The sequence below is a fragment of the Pygocentrus nattereri genome, chromosome 5, assembly GCF_015220715.1.
Source record: "Pygocentrus nattereri isolate fPygNat1 chromosome 5, fPygNat1.pri, whole genome shotgun sequence".
Taxonomy (NCBI): domain Eukaryota; kingdom Metazoa; phylum Chordata; class Actinopteri; order Characiformes; family Serrasalmidae; genus Pygocentrus; species Pygocentrus nattereri.
Window position 1 is genome coordinate 22,797,393 of NC_051215.1, and position 17,963 is coordinate 22,815,355.

The window sequence follows — 17,963 nt, forward strand, 5'->3', positions numbered from 1 at the left end:
TGGATAAAGATGACATGGTAATACTCAACAAATGTGCAGGTGTATTTTTCAGCTCTTTTGAAGATTATGAAGCATGACATTCAAATACTTCTTCATCTACATACACACATAAACACAAAGACATGCACAGCAGCAAATGGGTTACATCTAATTTAAGCAGAGTTATGAATTAACTTACAAATGAAATTCCAGTAATTAAAAAAAAAATCTGCATAATTAAATGTTTATATTGTAAACAAATTCAGTAGTTTGATGTGAAACGCTCTGTTCTAGAGAACCCTACCAAGTCAGAACTGTTCACAGTGGTGGTGATAGGAACCAGACATCCACCTCTAAAAGCTCCCTCACAGAAAGTTACTACATGAAATGATTATTAATATGCTGTCTGATGCCTGATGTATCATTATAATAGCTTTGAGAAGGCTTTGGCCCCAAAATATATTTGTTTTATATTATTTCATGGTGTAGTTGTACAAGCAGGGCGTTATGAGGCAAAATAGTCCCCAGATTTTCCACTACTTTACCATCATCAACTTTCCATATAAACCCAGAAGACTCTGGGTGTAGGTTCACTGGTGGTTCTGGATAGTAAATAAAATGTCTATATTTGTGTTGTAGTCATGACGACCCCTGGTTCCTATCACCACCACTGTAAAGACATCTGAACCATTTCACACCAAACCACCCTGAATGTGCTTAGATCTCAGCCCTTGAATGATGCAGAATTTTTGAAAATTGGTGGAATTTCCTTTCAAATCTAACATCCTACAAATATCCATCTTCACCTTCTGTTTCCTGCGATCACATTTTCGCAAACTAACACCTCCCTGTCTCCTCTTCTTCTTCAGTCCTCCCTCTAAGTTCTACATCTGTTCATCAAAGGAGAGTTCAGCCTTCTAGATTGAAGCAGAAGCCACCAAGGACTCAGGCACAGGTTCTCAACATTCCCTCTTACAGTCATATCTTCTCATACTATGACCATAAAGTACTGTGCAAAAGTCAGAGACCACTTTCTGAGTAGATCAGACACAGCAGTGCTGCTGGAGTTTTTAAATACCTCAGTGTCACTGCTGGACTGAGAATAGTCCACCAACTAAAAACATCCAGCCAACAGCGTCCTTTGACCACTGATGAAGGACTAGAGGATGACCAACACAAACTGTGCAGCAGCAGATGAGCTATCATCTCTGACTTTACATCTACAAGGTGGACGGACAAGGTAGGAGTGTCTAATAGAGTGGACAGTGAGTGGACACAGTGTTTAAAAACTCCAGCAGCACTGCTGTGTCTGATCCACTCATACAAACGCCACACATACTAACACACCACCACAACGTCAGTGTTACTGCAGTGCTGAGAATGCTCCACCACCCAAATAGTACCTGCTCTGTGAGGGTCCATGGGGGTCCTAACCACTGAAGAACAGGGTAAAAGGGGGGTAACAAAGTATCAGAGAAACAGATGGACTACAGTCTGTAACTGTAGAACTACAAAGTGCAGCTATAGAGTAAGTGGAGCTGATAAAATGGACAATGAGCGTAGAAACAAGGAGGTGGTCAGAATGTTATGCCTGATTGGTGTATATTACCTGTCTTTCATCACATTTGAGGCAGGGAAAGAAACAGCAGGCCTCCTAAATGTGTAATTTAACAACACATTTCCATAACAGACATCATTTCTTTTGCCTCATTTGCAAACAGCACTTGCTGCTGATGTGTGTCTGCCTGGAGTCACTCAAAACAATTCACACTGCCGCCCAAACCAATACATTAAGGCCACAGTGAAGCATGTTTCTCGCTAAAGGCATTTAGCATGCTAAAAGGTCTTAATGGATGGGGAAAAAAAACCTTCCGAGTGTACTCCAGATTTACAAAAGGAAATGGAACGTAATTACAGCTCTATCAATTATGCTGTATGAAAAGCTTCAATTGAAAAGATGAAAGGATGACTGGACAGGAAGGATCCATAAAAGTGCCTCTGGAATTTAAACATGTGATGTCCATTTACTGTGTAATTGAAAAGTAATGGAGTTATTTGTACAATATTGTCAAAGGTGTGTAAAAAGCCCACTGTTGGCAAAGAAAACTCCAAAATACATTAAAATACATATCGCTGTTGTCGGATCAAAACCTTGTATCTCCAAGATGGTAACTTTACAGGAGAAGGAAAAAACTTACTTTACTTTTAATGTAAGTCAATGGAACCCGACTTTTTCCAAGTCATTTTGGGTCATTTCTGTTGGTCTATTCACCATGAAATTTCCACACGATGTAAAGGAAGACGGATACTTTCAAATTAAGTCCAAAACTTAAAAACAACAAAAATGGAGATACAAGGTTTTTATAGATTAAGCAGTGACTACAGGGGTTCTTTAGGTAGTGCAATGGTTCCATTTAGAACTATAACTTCTGTAGAGAACTATTTAATGCAAAAATGGGTCTTTGCATGGTAAACGTTATTGAGATTGATGGCGAATATTCTGGAGATGGTTCTTTATAGAAAAGGGATCTGTATAGCACCAAAAATGTTTTATTGCAACAAGCTTGACAACGTAACAATAGAATAAAAGGCTCTGTAAAGAACCTTCTACAGAACATTTTTCATCAATCTGAAGAACCATTTGATGATGCAAGTGTATGGTTCTATATAGAAACAAAAGGGGTTCTTATATTGTAATGATGCCAAGCTTATATATGATAGAAGAACCCTTTTTTGGTGTATTTTCATTAATGTTCTATATAAAACCACTTTCATGCTTAAATGGATCTGTGCATGGTGAAATGGTTCTTTAGTTTGATGGAGAATGTTTTGTATACGCTACTATATAGCACGAAAAGGGTTCTGCTGCTTTTACAATGTTAAGCTTGCATACAACATCAACAGCCCTTTTTGTGCTATACAGAACCATTTACAACACATCTGCCATCAATCTGTAGAACCATTCATAAATCAGGAATCTATGCAGAACTTATGGTTCTCATATATCTATATAAGATTCATATCCTCTTAAAAGAGGTGGTTCTTTAAGGGTTTGATAAGTAAAGAAAATTATTCTATATAGAGCCATAAACACTCAAAGAACATGATTAAAAGGTTCTGTGCAACATGAAAGGGATCATCAGATTGCAAATTGCAGAGTGCTGTAGACGGTTCTATTTAGAACCTTTTTGAAAAAGTTTCTATATTGCACCAAAAATGGTGCTGGTATTGTTACAATGTCAAGCCTGTAACAATAGAAGAACCCTTTCTGGTGCTGTGTAGCGCCCCTTTCAAAAGGGTTCCATATAGAAATATCCATCCATCCATTTTCTAAGCCGCTTCTCCATCAGGGTCGCAGGGGGATGCTGGAGCTTATCCCAGTGGTCATTGGACAGAAGGCAGGATACACCCTGGCCAGTCCATCGCAGGGCAAACAGACAGACAGTCACTCACACCTAGGGTCAATTTAGCATGTCCAATTGGCCTGACTACATGTCTTTGGACTGTGGGAAGAAACCCACACAGACACGGGGAGAACATGCAAACTCCACACAGAGAGGATCCTGGCCGCCCGGCCGGGGAATAGAACCCAGGCCCTCCTCGCTGTGAGGCGACAGCGCTACCCACCACGCCACCGTGCTGCCCTCGGTTAAACCGATTCAGTTTTAGATAAATGTATAAAATGATTCTAATGCCTTGTTCAACATCACATGCTAGATAACTGGCAGGAAGCTGTAAACAGAAATGAAGACATGCTAACGCTAATAATACATGTATATGTTCACAGATCAGGAATTAAAGCATGATATAAGCACTCTATTATTGGCAATAATACCCCTTCTCCAATGGAAATATGTACAGTGACACATATGTAAGCACAAACAGTCATTGTCTACACCAGCAAGATTATAAATGAGACTGGCCATTGGTTGAAATACGAATGGGACACTCGTAATGCTGAACTTTCCTAAAAGAACTTTGTTTACGTGGCACAATCACACTGTCCTACTGCACATGCATTCCACTAGCCATGGAATGATTTTGGTGAATTGTTGTGAATTATTTGTAACATTTGAGGATATCATATACATTATCAGGGCAAATATTTCCAAACATTTGAACAGTACATGCCTCAAAAACAGATTTCCGATGCCGTCCTCTCCAGCTTCGAGCATTTTCTTTAAACAGAATTACCCATAAACTGGTCCGAGCACCCATCTTCCATCAATCAAAGTAAACAACAATCTTCTGCTGCTGTGCTTTCAACACAGGGAAGATGAAAGGCTAGATAAGAGGAGAGCGACTTTTGCTTGTATGTTCACTGTGAAATATAGCTAATTTGGCTCGTCTGCCATCAGGCTTGGCTTCTGTCTTTCATCAAGGCTTTGCAGGCCCTTGGCTTTTTGTTTTTTTGACACTAATTCCTCTTGGAACAGATGAGCGTCCCTGCAGCCCATAAACACAAAACAAAGCCTACACAGCACAATAGGTGGGCTTCTTTAAGTGGTCCATATTTCTTCATTTGGACCAACCCTCAGTAGCTTCCCGACCACAGGGCCAAACCCTTACCACTAAAATACCATCACCAATTACAGCCTGACACGCTCCAACCATCCAAGGTTACACATTGTTTCTTAGCCTGATGTTTCATTGATTCAAACTTGTAAACATGAATGATGAGAACTGCCCTAATTTAGAATGGTTAGGTCTGATGGACTGTTTGGTTCTAGTCACAAATTACAGTACATTTTCACAACTATTGTACCATCACAGAGCACTGCTGCTAAGTAATGACTGTCCTGCACATACAAAAACAAGAAACTGAAAGTTTAGATAACTTTGATAAGATAATAGTCATGTTCCAAAGCATAGGTTGCATTTCTCGGCTGCTACATCATAGCAGGTCGTTCTAAATTGAGTGACCCTTTGTATACAGCCTAGACATGCAGCAGACATTCTAAGTGATTTTGAGGGTGCAACACATGTGTCCTTCCAGGCCTGTGGTTACCCACAGTTCTCTACGCATAAACGATGCAAAGGAGGAAAAAAAAAACAGCACCATGAACATGATGGAGAACGAAGCCGTTGGAGCAGAGATGTTACATGACGGCAGGGAGGTGGACCCAACTACAGACAGGAAAACCTGTGAGAAAGAGTCTTAAGTGAATTTATTGAGGTGATGGAGTATGAATTGGGTATTTATGGATGTTGAGGTTGAGGTGAATCAGAGCCAGGCTCGATGTACTGATTGGCAGTCTGAGGAGTTACTGAATGGGAAATAAACTAATGGTGGGAAAAAGGCAAACAAAGGGAATGCTGAAAGCAGTGTGCTTAAACAAGGGCTAAGATAGAAAAGTGAAATAAAAGATAATCAGAAAACAAAAAACACTTCCTTTGTGATGAGATAAAGGCAGACTTTATGTTTCATCTCTTTGCCCTTTGTGGAGCAAACACGTTTTGTATGGCTTGGAGCCGTTTCTTGTTCAAGTCTTCTTTTGGCTTTTAAGTGGTTTTGGGGCAATTTCTCTCTTTTGTTTTTCCAGCTGTCTTTTTTTCTCTTTCTTTTTCATTACTTTTTGTTTAAATACCCACCTGGGCTGAGTACTGTACTGGAGTTACTTTGAGAAGCAATGATGATGACCAGGACTTAAAAAATGAATGACAAGGTTTTGGAAGTTGTTGCTGATGCTGCAGCAGGGTTTTGGTCTGATGCAGTATAGGAAACAAAGTATATGACATCAGCATAATCACTATACAACATCATGTTGTTCACTATAAAGGACATACATGAAAAAATAGTGCTTTTGAAAAAAAAATCCCTGTAACCAGTTTTTTGTCTGCCAATAGACATATTTTTCTGGTTCCCAGGGGGATATTTTAGCTTCATTTGATCGGAGTACATTGTTCAAAACCAGTTCTGATTTGTTTAAATGCTCTTGTGCAGATTTCAGATGTGCATCTCAGAGCCTTTTTAAACAGAGGAGTTCTGATTGGGGTGTGAGAATGGAGATGGTTGCAAAGCAGTTCACTGCTAAATACCTGGAAAATATGTTGTGAGAAATCGAGGAGAGATTATTGAAGATCCAGGAAATGTAAAAAGGTGTGGACTCGAGTCATCTGACTTGGACTCGAGTCTGACTCGAGTCATGAGTTTAATGACTTTAGATTTGACTGAAGAAAATCGTAAAGACTTGGGACTTAGACTTAGACTTAGACTGGTCACAGACTGGGACTTCATTTCCTCCCATACTGGACATTGCGACAAGTCGCTGTCTGACTACAGCTCAGTACATAAACAGAGACCCCTCCCAACCCACCAATTCTTTTTTGATTACTCCATACCTGGGAGCTCCAGTGCAACACACTCTCTTGTATATATACTTATGTAAAATTAATTTATCTGTTGGACATAGATATGTTTACATATGTACTACATTGCACTACATTGCACTATATTGTATTACTTTTTTTTTCTTTTCTCTCTGATCTACTATATGATAATAAAATCTGTCTAAGTCTAAGTCAGACTTGAGCATCATGACCCTGAAAGACTCGAGACCCAAAGTGAAAGAAACGTAGAGTCCGACTGCAGACGGAACTCCCACAGTTGATTATTTTTCATGTGAATGAATTTGTTTCCTGCCATAAATTAAATAAACAGGTACATCAGATGTCCGTCTCTGTGTTTATACTCAGCTCATTTTATTTCAGAAGAAGCATTTATAGCTCAAGTTCACCTCCATAAGCTGTAAACATAAGCAAAGCATTAATGGCATCAATGCGCCCTCATTTAGCCTTACTGGAGAAACTTGGCAGGCGACCTGACCATTTTCCTCCTGTTAGTTAAACAAAGGAACAAAAGAAACACAGCGTCTCTGTTCAACCAAAATTAACAGTTTCTGCAGGTAAAACAAGCACAACATTCACTACGAAGCTGAAGTTGACTTTTAATTCGCCAACTTCATAGACATTCCATCTTAAATGGTGCAACAGTGAGGCATCAGAATGTAACTGCTGCACCATTTAAGGTGGAATGGAAAATTCAAATAAAAAGCTGCTGGCAAAAAAAAGTCAACTTCAGCCTCGTGTATTGACCATCATTCTGCTGTCTTTTCTGTAAACTTTGTTCAGCTTGGTTGTCTAAAGTCAACTTGGTCGTCAAAAAGCCAACATTCCCAAAAATCATCAAAAATGATCTTCAAACAAAGTTTTCTTTACTTCTAAAATACTTTTCAGATGTAGCTGCATTACTACTTGTGTATACAGTATGGCTGCCAAGGTTATCTATGTACCATGGATTTTATATTTCAGTTAGAAAGCCACAAAAATGAATATACAGCCATACTCTGTTAACGTGCTGTCATTAAAAGACTACGGTACTGTTACCATTATTCAGTTATTCAGTGGCCTTAAACTAGCTGAAGAATGCAGACTGGCTTGTTTAGAACTCAAAGATTAGGACTACTGACTCAGGACTCGACTTGAGACTCACCTGTGCTAACTCATCACTAGAATCAAGATTCAACTACCTTGACTCGGGACTTAAGTATGAAGATTTGTGGCTTGATTTTTGTAACTTAGTGACTTGTTCCCACCTCTGAGTGAATGTCCAATACAAAACCAACTATACATCCCTATTTTTTGGCTAGATATAATTGCACATATTAAAGGACATTTCATATAATGTACAATGCTTTTACTCCTTCTCTGCTTTTCTTATTTATGTTGCAGAACTGCTGCATAAAACAATAGATCAGTAGAGGTCATGTGTTAGCATGAACAGCATCATAGCTGTGATGATCAGCTTTTTTTTTTTTGATTAATAATTATAAGCAGAGGCAATTATGATGAAGTGAATGGTAATGACTTGTTGCATCATTAGCTGCACCGAACAATATGCATTGTAACCGTTCTTTTTTCTGTCTTTTCCTTTTTTTCTGAGCAGGTCTACATTCCTCTAGGCTGAGCGCAGCAGCAGCAGAGAGTGTAATTCATGCAACATTAATTAAGAATTGCTTGTTACTGGAGATTGAGCTTAATTAATCTGTCATGCATACCACTACCTTTCGCAACTCCGTGGCAATCGCAGGTCGACCCTGGAGACACTAATTCCTGAGCGCCACAAACGCTGTAGCTACAAATAATTAACTTCTGTTGTGGCTTATGTATTTCAGAACACCCTACTCCAGCAATTTAGCCATTTGAGCCTTCACCCTCCCCAACACATACACTAAAGATGTAATCGAACAATGTAGCCCAGCCGACAGAAATAAGAGTTATCCCCCTCACATCTCTTTGCCTCCCAGCGTCTGTAAGGAAGGATCGGAGATATAAAGCACTATATGTTTACAAACCCACTGATTTACTGGGCTTTGTAGCATTATGGCCTCTTAGTGCGAATGGCTGGTGGGATTAGGGAGGCTAAAATATAAGCTGAGGAGACATGGAGTTTAATTTTCATTACAGCACTGGAGATACAATATTGTAAAGCTTCTTTTGTTTTTTTCTATTATAGCATAGAGTGTGTTGGCTTGAGCATTCAAAAACTTTTCGATAAGCATTTAGAAAAACCTGACGGAGAAATAGGAGTGAATTCTGAATGATCTCTCAGGATGTGTCTTCATTTTGTTAGTCATCATCAGCATCCAGGTGAGCCCTGGGTCTAATCCGTTTTTGTCTATAGGAAAAATGAATGCCAGTTTCAGACCTGTTATATCACGCTTGGTGGTTAGCCTATACCAGGAGTCGGTAACACGCAGCTCCTGAATTGAATTAGATTAGTAGGTAAAAATAACATCATCCTCCTTTACAGTAAAATAAAGCTCTGCTGATCGTCCAACACAGTTTAACAATAAATGGTCTTAAATGCTGGAGCTAATGTAGAACTGCTAATTCATACAGAAAAGCAGACTAACAGGTAATTAGGCTATGTTTCACCTGTGTGTGGTTTGCTACCTGCTAGTTATGTGCCTCTCTGTTGCAGTAGAAAGAGAGAAACTACAACAGCAGAACCATCCTGACCAGAAGCAAGCAAATTTGGTTCTTTAGCTTCATACACCAAACCTGAAGTGCAAAACCTGGGTGTGATCTTAGACTCTGAGCTCTGTTTAATCTGCATGTAAACACAGTCACTAAAAGCTTTTTTCATCATTGAGAAAAGTCATTAAAAGTTGGTACTTTTCTCTCTCAGAGCAACGCACAGAAACTTGTTCATGCATTTGTTACAAGCAGAGTTGATCACTGTAATGGTCTTCTTACTGGACTTCCTAAGAAAACTATACAACCCTTACAACTCACACAATATGCATCAGCATCCTAACAAAAACTAAACAGGGAGATCAGATCAGTCCTGTTTTAAAAGAGCTGCACTGTCTGCCTGTATCATTCAGAATAGAGTTTAAGCTTCTATCTCTAGCTTTTAAAGCTCAAAATAACCTTCAAGCATCTGCTAACATCACACAGTGTCTGTCTATGTTCCAACACGTAATCTAAGATCTGCAGATAGTGGCCTTCTACTCATACTGTCTGTAAAATACAGAAACCATGGAGAGACTCTTTCAGTTATTCTGCTTCTAAACTGTGAAACTCAATTCCACCTTTTATTAGACAGTCAAGCTCAGTGCTCTCTTTTAAGAAGCACCTAAAATGCACCTCTGTAACTCGGTGTTTAATTAAATCTCTATGTCTCATGGTTTTTATCTTTTAATTTGATCTTTTTCATTTTCTTTTGATTCTAAATAAATGTTGATGATTTCTTGTATAATATATATAATGTTTTCTCACCTGTCTGTAAAGCACCACCGGCATGAAAAGTGCTATATAAATAAAAATAATGATTATTTTAAGTTATTATTCATCTAAAGTTTCAGCTCTGCTGTATAATTCCAGCTCCCATGTCCTTCCTCTTCCTTAAAGGCAGAGGGATTTTACAGGCCCTTTCCTCTTTTCTCTAACACTGTAGATTTGTCGCAGTGAACGCTTTCAGATCTTTAAATTAATGTAATAGTATTGTTAAATATGATTATTTCATTTATTTAGGGAGCTTATTTGTCCAACATGCAAATCACCCATGGGAAAAAGTCATCTGTCCATCTGTATTCCATCAACATCATGACTTTGCAATTCAGAATATCCAGTGATATTTGGATTAAAAATGCCAGCTCTGGGACATTTCTATTTAACATACACATTTTCTACTGCATTTCTGACTTTACAGAAATAAACATTATATTTCTCTGTAATTGATAATCTGTAATCTCTCTAATCCAGATACATTCTGTCCAATTTCTATATTTTATAAATATGAGCATCAGCAGAGATATAGATGAAAAATATCGGAAAACAGCATTAGCTCATAATCCCATTTCAGCTCATCTCTGCTGAAAACCTTCCCCTCTGCCATATTAGACAGAGAGCTGTAAACAAAGCCCTCACCAAAGATTGCACTAAGGGTGGTCATGAGGCCCCCCTTTGACAGAAAATGAGAAACTGGACACTTTGCAGCCTTGCGGGCCTCATGTTAATGTGAAATTAATGACTGCAGGACCACAAACATACGAACTGGGACAGGGCAAAAGTCTGAGACCGCCCTTTATTTATTTATATTCCAGTTGAAACAGCCATTAAGTACAGCTACTTATTTTTGAGGAGATCAGATATAAGTCAAACAGCATAATGAAGGAGTTTCCAAGAGCTGCAGTTCAAAAACTGATTAGAAGCTACTGAGAAAATGTGTCTCCTAACAACCACCTGGAAGAGCTGGTCAACCCCAAAACTGCCCCCATCAGATAAAGAGCATTTAAAGCTTTCATCTTTAAGAGAGAGGACAAAATCAAGCTGCTTCAGATCTGAAAACATCCACAGGTGTTTCTGTCCATCCTTCCACTGTGAGAATATAACTGTGGGTGCTATGGATCTGAAAGGATGTGCAGCTGATCAAGAAGAATCCTCATCTACAGTGGGCTGGTTTCCCGCCCGCTCCCACGCACAACACTGTAAATTAGTCCCGCAAGACATTATATAATATTTAATGAAGTAATATAGAAGTGCTGACCCCTAGCTTGCAGATCACTGGGAACAAGGACAATGAAACTTTTTCCTTTAACTCTGGTGACATTTTATTTTCATTTTGTCTATTGCTTTGGAAAAGGGTGTCTTCTACTCTGCTGAAGTATCAGGCCTTGCTTTTATAGATTCCCCACAGAAATCTATTAAATATCAGGAGTTTCAAATGCAAAGTTCATTCAAAGGAGCAGAAGCTCACTCCTGAAAAAAAAAACCTGAAGGCTTGATCGACATACATAAATCAGTTATTTTTTTTCCCAATGTGTTGCTAGTAAAGTTCCCATTGCTACAGGCACAGTGAGTCAAAATAGCTGTTTAGATTTTCTCATAATTGCTTGTGGGGGCCTCCTACACTCTTAAAAAAAGACAGTTCTTCAAGGGTTCTTCAGTAAAGAAAATGGTTCTGTATAGAACCAAGAACACTCAAAGAACCCTTTGCACGATTGAAAGATTTTTCAGATTGTTGTAGATGGTTCTATATAAAGGCTTTTTGAAAAGGGTTCTTCTATTGTTACAAGCTTGACATCATAACAATAGAAGAACCCTTTTTGATGCTGTATGGAACCCTTTCCAAAAAGGTTACAGTGTATCACAAAAGTGAGTACACCCCTCACATTTCTGCAGATATTTAAGTATATCTTTTCATGGGACAACACTGACAAAATGACACTTTGACACAATGAAAAGTAGTCTGTGTGCAGCTTATAAAACAGTGTGAATTTATTCTTCCCTCAAAATAACTCAATATACAGCCATTAATGTCTAAACCACTGACAACAAAAGTGAGTACACTCCTAAGAGACAGTTCCTGAAGTATCAATATTTTGTGTGGCCACCATTATTTTCCACAACTGCCTTAACTCTCCTGGGCATGGAGTTTACCAGAGCTTCATAGGTTGCCACTGGAATGCTTTTCCACTCCTCCATGACGACATCACAGAGCTGGTGGATATTCAAGACTTTGCGCTCCTCCACCTTCTGCTTGAGGATGCCCCAAAGATGTTCTATTGGGTTTAGGTCTGGAGACATGCTTGGCCAGTCCATCACCTTTACCCTCAGCCTCTTCAATAAAGCAGTGGTCATCTTAGAGGTGTGTTTGGGGTCAATATCATGTTGAAACACTGCCCTGCGACCCAGTTTCTGGAGGGAAGGGATCATGCTCTCTGCTTCAGTATTTCACAGTACATATTGGAGTTCATCTGTCCCTCAATGAAATGTAACTCCCCAACACCTGCTGTACTCATGCAGCCCCAGACCATGACATTCCCACGACTATGCTTGACTGTAGGCATGACACACTTATCTTTGTACACCTCACCTGATTGCTGCCACACATGCTTGAGACCATCTGAACCAAACAAATTAAACTTGGTCTCATCAGACCATAGGACATAGTTCCAGTAATCCATGTCCTTTGTTGACATGTCTTCAGCAAACTGTTTGTGGGCTTTCTTGTGTACAGACTTCAGAAGAGGCTTCCTTCTGGGGTGACAGCCATGCAGACCAATTTGATGTAGTGTTTGGCGTATGGTCTGAGTACTGATAGGCTGACCCCCCACCTCTTCAATCTCTGCAGCAATGCCGACAGGACTCCTGCGTCTATTTTTCAAAGACAGCATTTGGATGTGACACTGAGCATGTGCACTCTTCTTTGGATGACCAAGACAAGGTCTGTTCTGAGTGGACCCTGCTCTTTTAAAACGCTGGATGATCTTGGCCACTGTGCTGCAGCTCAGTTGCAGGGTGTTGGCAATCTTCTTGTAGCCTTGGCCATCTACATGTAGTGCAACAATTCGTCTTTTAAGATCCTCAGAGAGTTCTTTGCCATGAGGTGCCATGTTGGAACTTTCAGTGACCAGTATGAGAGAGTGTGAGAGCTGTACTACAAATTTGAACACACCTGCTCCCTATGCACACCTGAGACCTAGTAACACTAATGAGTCACATGACATTTTGGAGGGAAAATGACAAGCAGTGCTCAATTTGGACATTTAGGGGTGTAGTCTCTTAGGGCTGTACTCACTTTTGTTGCCAGTGGTTTAGACATTAATGGCTGTATATTGAGTTATTTTGAGGGAAGAATAAATTTACACTGTTATAAACGCTGCGAGGGGTGTACTCACTTTTGTGATACACTGTATATTTAAAACCATAAATAAATCTTTTCCATAAATCTGAAGAACACGTTCATGATGCAAAGAACCCTTCACCATTTTCAGAACCATTTTTTAAGTGCATCCTGTAGTTGCTTGTGCACCTGCTTAGGCACCTGTAAAACCCAGAGGTTGGGTTCACCAATCCAGGAATGATTAGTTGTGGTTCCATTATTTTGGAACCAGTTGTACTGACAGGGATGATTAAGGGCTCTGTAGCTTTTTCCATTCGAATGTTTATTAATATTTTCTCTGAGAACTTTAGGAAGCTCCCTCACCTTCAGTTTGATGTGTGAAATCTTTCCAACCAATGGCAATGTCTTTTATAAAGACACCAGGTGCAATTTGCATTAAAATCTAGAACTTGATTTATTTTGTATTAATCAGGCATAACATTCTGACCACCTCCTTGTTTTTTTTACAATCATTGTCCATTTTATCAGCTCCACTTACTCTATACTCTTCACCCTCTCCAGGATTCTGGAGGGTTCATGGGAGTTTGCCCAACCAGTCCACATGTGCTTTGTGGATCTGGAGAAGGCATTCGACTGTGTTCCCCGGGGTATTCTGTGGGAGGTGCTTCGGGAGTACGGGGTACATGGCTCTTTGCTACGAGCCATTCAGGCCCTGTACAAACAAAGCTGGAGCTTGGTTCGCATGGCCGGCAGTAAGTCAGACTCGTTCCCAGTGAGAGTTGGACTCTGTCAGGGCTGCCCTTTGTCACCGATTCTATTCATAATTTTTATGGATAGAATTTCTAGGCGCAGTCAGGGGATGGAGGGTGTCCGGTTTGGTGACCTCAGGGTCACATCACTGCTGTTTGCAGATGGTGTGGTCCTATTGGGGACATCAGGCCGCGAACTTCAGCTTTCGCTGGGTCGGTTTGCAGCTGAGTGTGAAGCGGCTGGGATGAGAATCAGTACCTCTAAATCCGAGACCATGGTTCTCAGGCGGAAAAGGGTGGAGAGCCCTCTCTGGGTCGGGGATAGGCTCTTGCCTCAAGTGGAGGAGTTCAAGTATCTCGGGGTCTTGTTCACGAGTGATGGTACAAGGGAGCGGGAGATTGACAGGCGGATTGGTGCTGGGTCAGCAGTGATGCGGGCTCTTTACCGGTCTGTTGTGGTAAAGAAAGAGCTGAGCCATAAGGCAAGGCTCTCGATTTACCGGTCGATCTGCGTTCCCACCCTCACCTATGGTCATGAGCTTTGGGTAATGACCGAAAGAATAAGATCACGAATACAAGCGGCCGAAATGAGTTTCCTCCGCAGGGTGTCTGGACTCTCCCTTAGAGATAGGGTGAGAAGTTCAGTCATCCGGGAGGGACTCGGAGTAGAGCCGCTGCTTCTTCACGTCGAGAGGAGCCAGCTGAGGTGGTTCGGGCATCTGGTTAGGATGCCTCCTGGACGCCTCCCTCGGGAGGTGTCACAGGCGAGTCCACCTGGGAGGAGACCCCGGGGAAGACCCAGGACACGCTGGCGCGACTATATCGCCCAGCTGGCCTGGGAGCGCCTCGGAATCCCCCTTGGAGAGCTGGTGGAAGTGGCTGGGGAAAGGGAGGTCTGGGCTTCATTGCTTAGGATGCTGCCCCCGCGACCCGAACCCCGGACAAGCGGAAGATAATGGATTGTTGGATGGCACTTACTCTATAGCTGCACTTTGTAGTTCTACAGTTACAGACTGTAGTCCATCTGTTTCTCTGATACTTTGTTACCCCCTTTTACCCTGTTCTTCAGTGGTCAGGACCCCCATGGACCCTCACAGAGCAGGTACTATTCGGGTGGTGGGTCATTCTCAGCACTGCAGTAACACTGACGTGGTGGTGGTGTGTTATTGTATGTTGTCCAGGTCTGAGTGGATCAGACACAGCAGTGCTGCTGGAGTTTTTAAACACCTCAGTGTTTCTGCTGGACTGAGAACAGTCCACCAACCAAAAATATCCAGTCAACAGTGTCCTGTGGGCAGCATCCTGTGACCACTGATGAAGGACTAGAGGATGACCAACACAAACTGTGCAGCAGCAGATGAGCTATCATCTCTGACTTTACATCTCCAAGGTGGACTGACAAGGTAGGAGTGTCTCATAGAGCAGACAGTGAGTGGACACAGTGTTTAAAAACTCCAGCAGCAGTGCTGTGTCTGATCCACTCGTACCAGCGCAACACACACTAACACACCACCACCACCACGTCAGTGTTACTGCAGTGCTGAGAAAGATCTGGTCATTAGGACTTACTCTACCTGCATGTCTGACTAACACAGCAAATGTTATACTAATCAAAACCCAGCATGCTTATTCGCACAGGGCTGTAAACTGTGCGTCAGTGGAGAGTGAGAGGAAGTGAGGGGAGGGGGGGCGTGAGAAATGTTGGGGGAAAAAAAAAAACAAGGAAACTTCTCTCTTCTCTCATCTCTCATCCGTTTCCTGACAGCCTGCCATCCTCCTGCAGGCTGATCCACTGCCAGGTCCACCGGCGGATCAGATGCCTCAGTAGCAGCTCGCTTGCATACAAACACACACACATACATACAGACCGGCTGAAATAGCATCCGTCCTGCTGGAAGTCAGAACACTCCGGGGCTGGCACATTTGTGGCACCCCAACTCAGATGTCCATATGGGAAACCAGCCTATTCCCCCAAAACAAATACGCCACCCGAAGTGCCAGACACAACAACACTCCAGCAAAAAGGCTTTAAATAGCTTCAGCTTGGCAAGAGCACAATGCTGACCGCATTCATCCACCGTGTCCATGCAATGTTACATACAAGCACATACATTTAAACATTTCAGAATGCCTTGACATCAGGGAACAGTCTTTTGGGGTCAGCAGTGTAGTTATCCTAACTACACCAAAGCTACAATGCAAGAACAAGTAAAGCCTTGGGTTTACTACACCACTTTTAAGTCTGAACAGATTATAAAAGACAGGCTATCTCACATTATCTGACTTTTGGTATGTTTTTAGAGTTTTAAATGTACATAAACTCAATTGTGCCTGAAACTTGCTCATTACAAACTTTGCTCCACATGAGTGATTCTTTGCTGTATTTTCTTCTTTTGCTTTCTCAGTTTTATGGGATGTTGGAGGAGTCCATTCAGATTGAATTGGTGACCAGTTTGCACTAGATTACGCACAGAGTCTGCTCGAAAAACCAAACGTTTAATAAACTCAGACTGGTCTGAAATGCGATCGGAAGGCCAAAAATCTCTGCCACAGTACATGTTGGAATTCATGTTTCCCTCAATGAACTGTAGCTCCCCAGTACCGGCAGCACTCATGCAGCTCCAGACCATGTTACCACCACCATGCTTGACTGTAGGCAAGAGAAAGTTGTCTTGGTATGGCTGTGCAGACTGAGTTGATGCATCGTGAGGTGTATGGTCTGAGCACTGATAGGCTGACCTCCCTCTTCTTCAACCTCTGCAGCAATGCTGGCAGCACTCATGTATCTATTTTTTGAAGCCAACCACTGGATATGACACTGAACACATGGACTCAATGTCTTTGGTCGACCCTGGCGAGGCCTGTTTGGAGTGGAACCTGTCCTTGAAAACTGTTATATGACCTTGGCCACTGTGCTATAGCTCAGTTTGAAGGTGTTAGCAATCTTCTTATAGCCTAGGCCATCTTTGTGGAGAGCAACAATTCTATTTCTCACATCCTCAGAGAGTTCTTTGCCATGAGGTGCCATGCTGAATATCCAGTGGTCAGTATGAGCGAATTGTACCCAAAACACAGAATTTAATAGCCCTGCTCCCCATTCACACCTGGAACCATGTAACGCTAACAAGTCACATGAAACCAGGGAGGGACAACGACACAATTGGGCACAATTTGGACATGTTCACTGTGAGGTGGACTCACTTGTGTTGCCAACTATTTAGACATTAATGGCTGTGTGTTGAGTTCTTTTCAGAGGACAGTAAATCTGTGGATGGATGGAGAGATAATGTATAGATGGATGGATGGATGGATGGATGGATGGATGGATGGATGGATAAATGGATAGATAGACAGATAGACCTTTATTGATCCCAAAGGGAAATTGCAGTGTTACTGTAGCAAGACATAAAATTGCATGTAAACGTACATACATAAGGCAAGAAAAAAAAACAGACACAAGTTAAAATATGAGACAGTAGAAATAAAAGTATATCTATTTGCTTAATTACATAGCATATAAGTGCAGGTGTTGGTATGAGGTAGCTACAACACAATGAGTACAAACATATCTAGCAATATCAGCAGTATTTACAGTGTAAAGTGCACAGTGAGAGTCATTACAGTAGCAGTTATGATATAACTTATATATATATATATATCCCAGGCTATCTACTAATTTGCTAACATGTCATAGTATGTTACAACCTGCTTTGCACAGCTCCTCATAGTCTCAGTTCCATGTATGGTCTGTGTTCTGTTTTGTCTTATTTCTAAGTCTATCATTTCATATATTGCACTGTATTGTCCGCACTGTGTATATTGTATTATTTTGCATTTGTGTTACACCATCGTCCTTGAGGAATGTTGTTTCATTTCACTGTGCACTTGTATATAGCTGAAATGACAATAAAGCCTCTTGAACATGTGTTTGATCCCTGGTGATGCTGCACATATCCGTAGCTGGGAGTCCAAGAGAGCAAAATTGGACGCTCTTTCTGGGTGGGTTGGATGGCCCCCCCATCTCCCCTCATCAACCAGTGCGATGGTAGCCAGCGCAGGCATCTGTTTGGTTGGTGCTTTCCTAGTGTCTAGTGATGTTGCAT

At 41.3% G+C, this 17,963-nt stretch overlaps 1 protein-coding gene across 1 annotated transcript in view; it reads right to left on the reverse strand.

Moving 5' to 3' along the window:
- The window catches only part of plpp4 (phospholipid phosphatase 4), a 163,029-nt gene that overhangs the window by 94,141 nt on the left and 50,925 nt on the right, over positions 1–17,963 (reverse strand). The gene's annotated exons all lie outside the window — the stretch shown is intronic.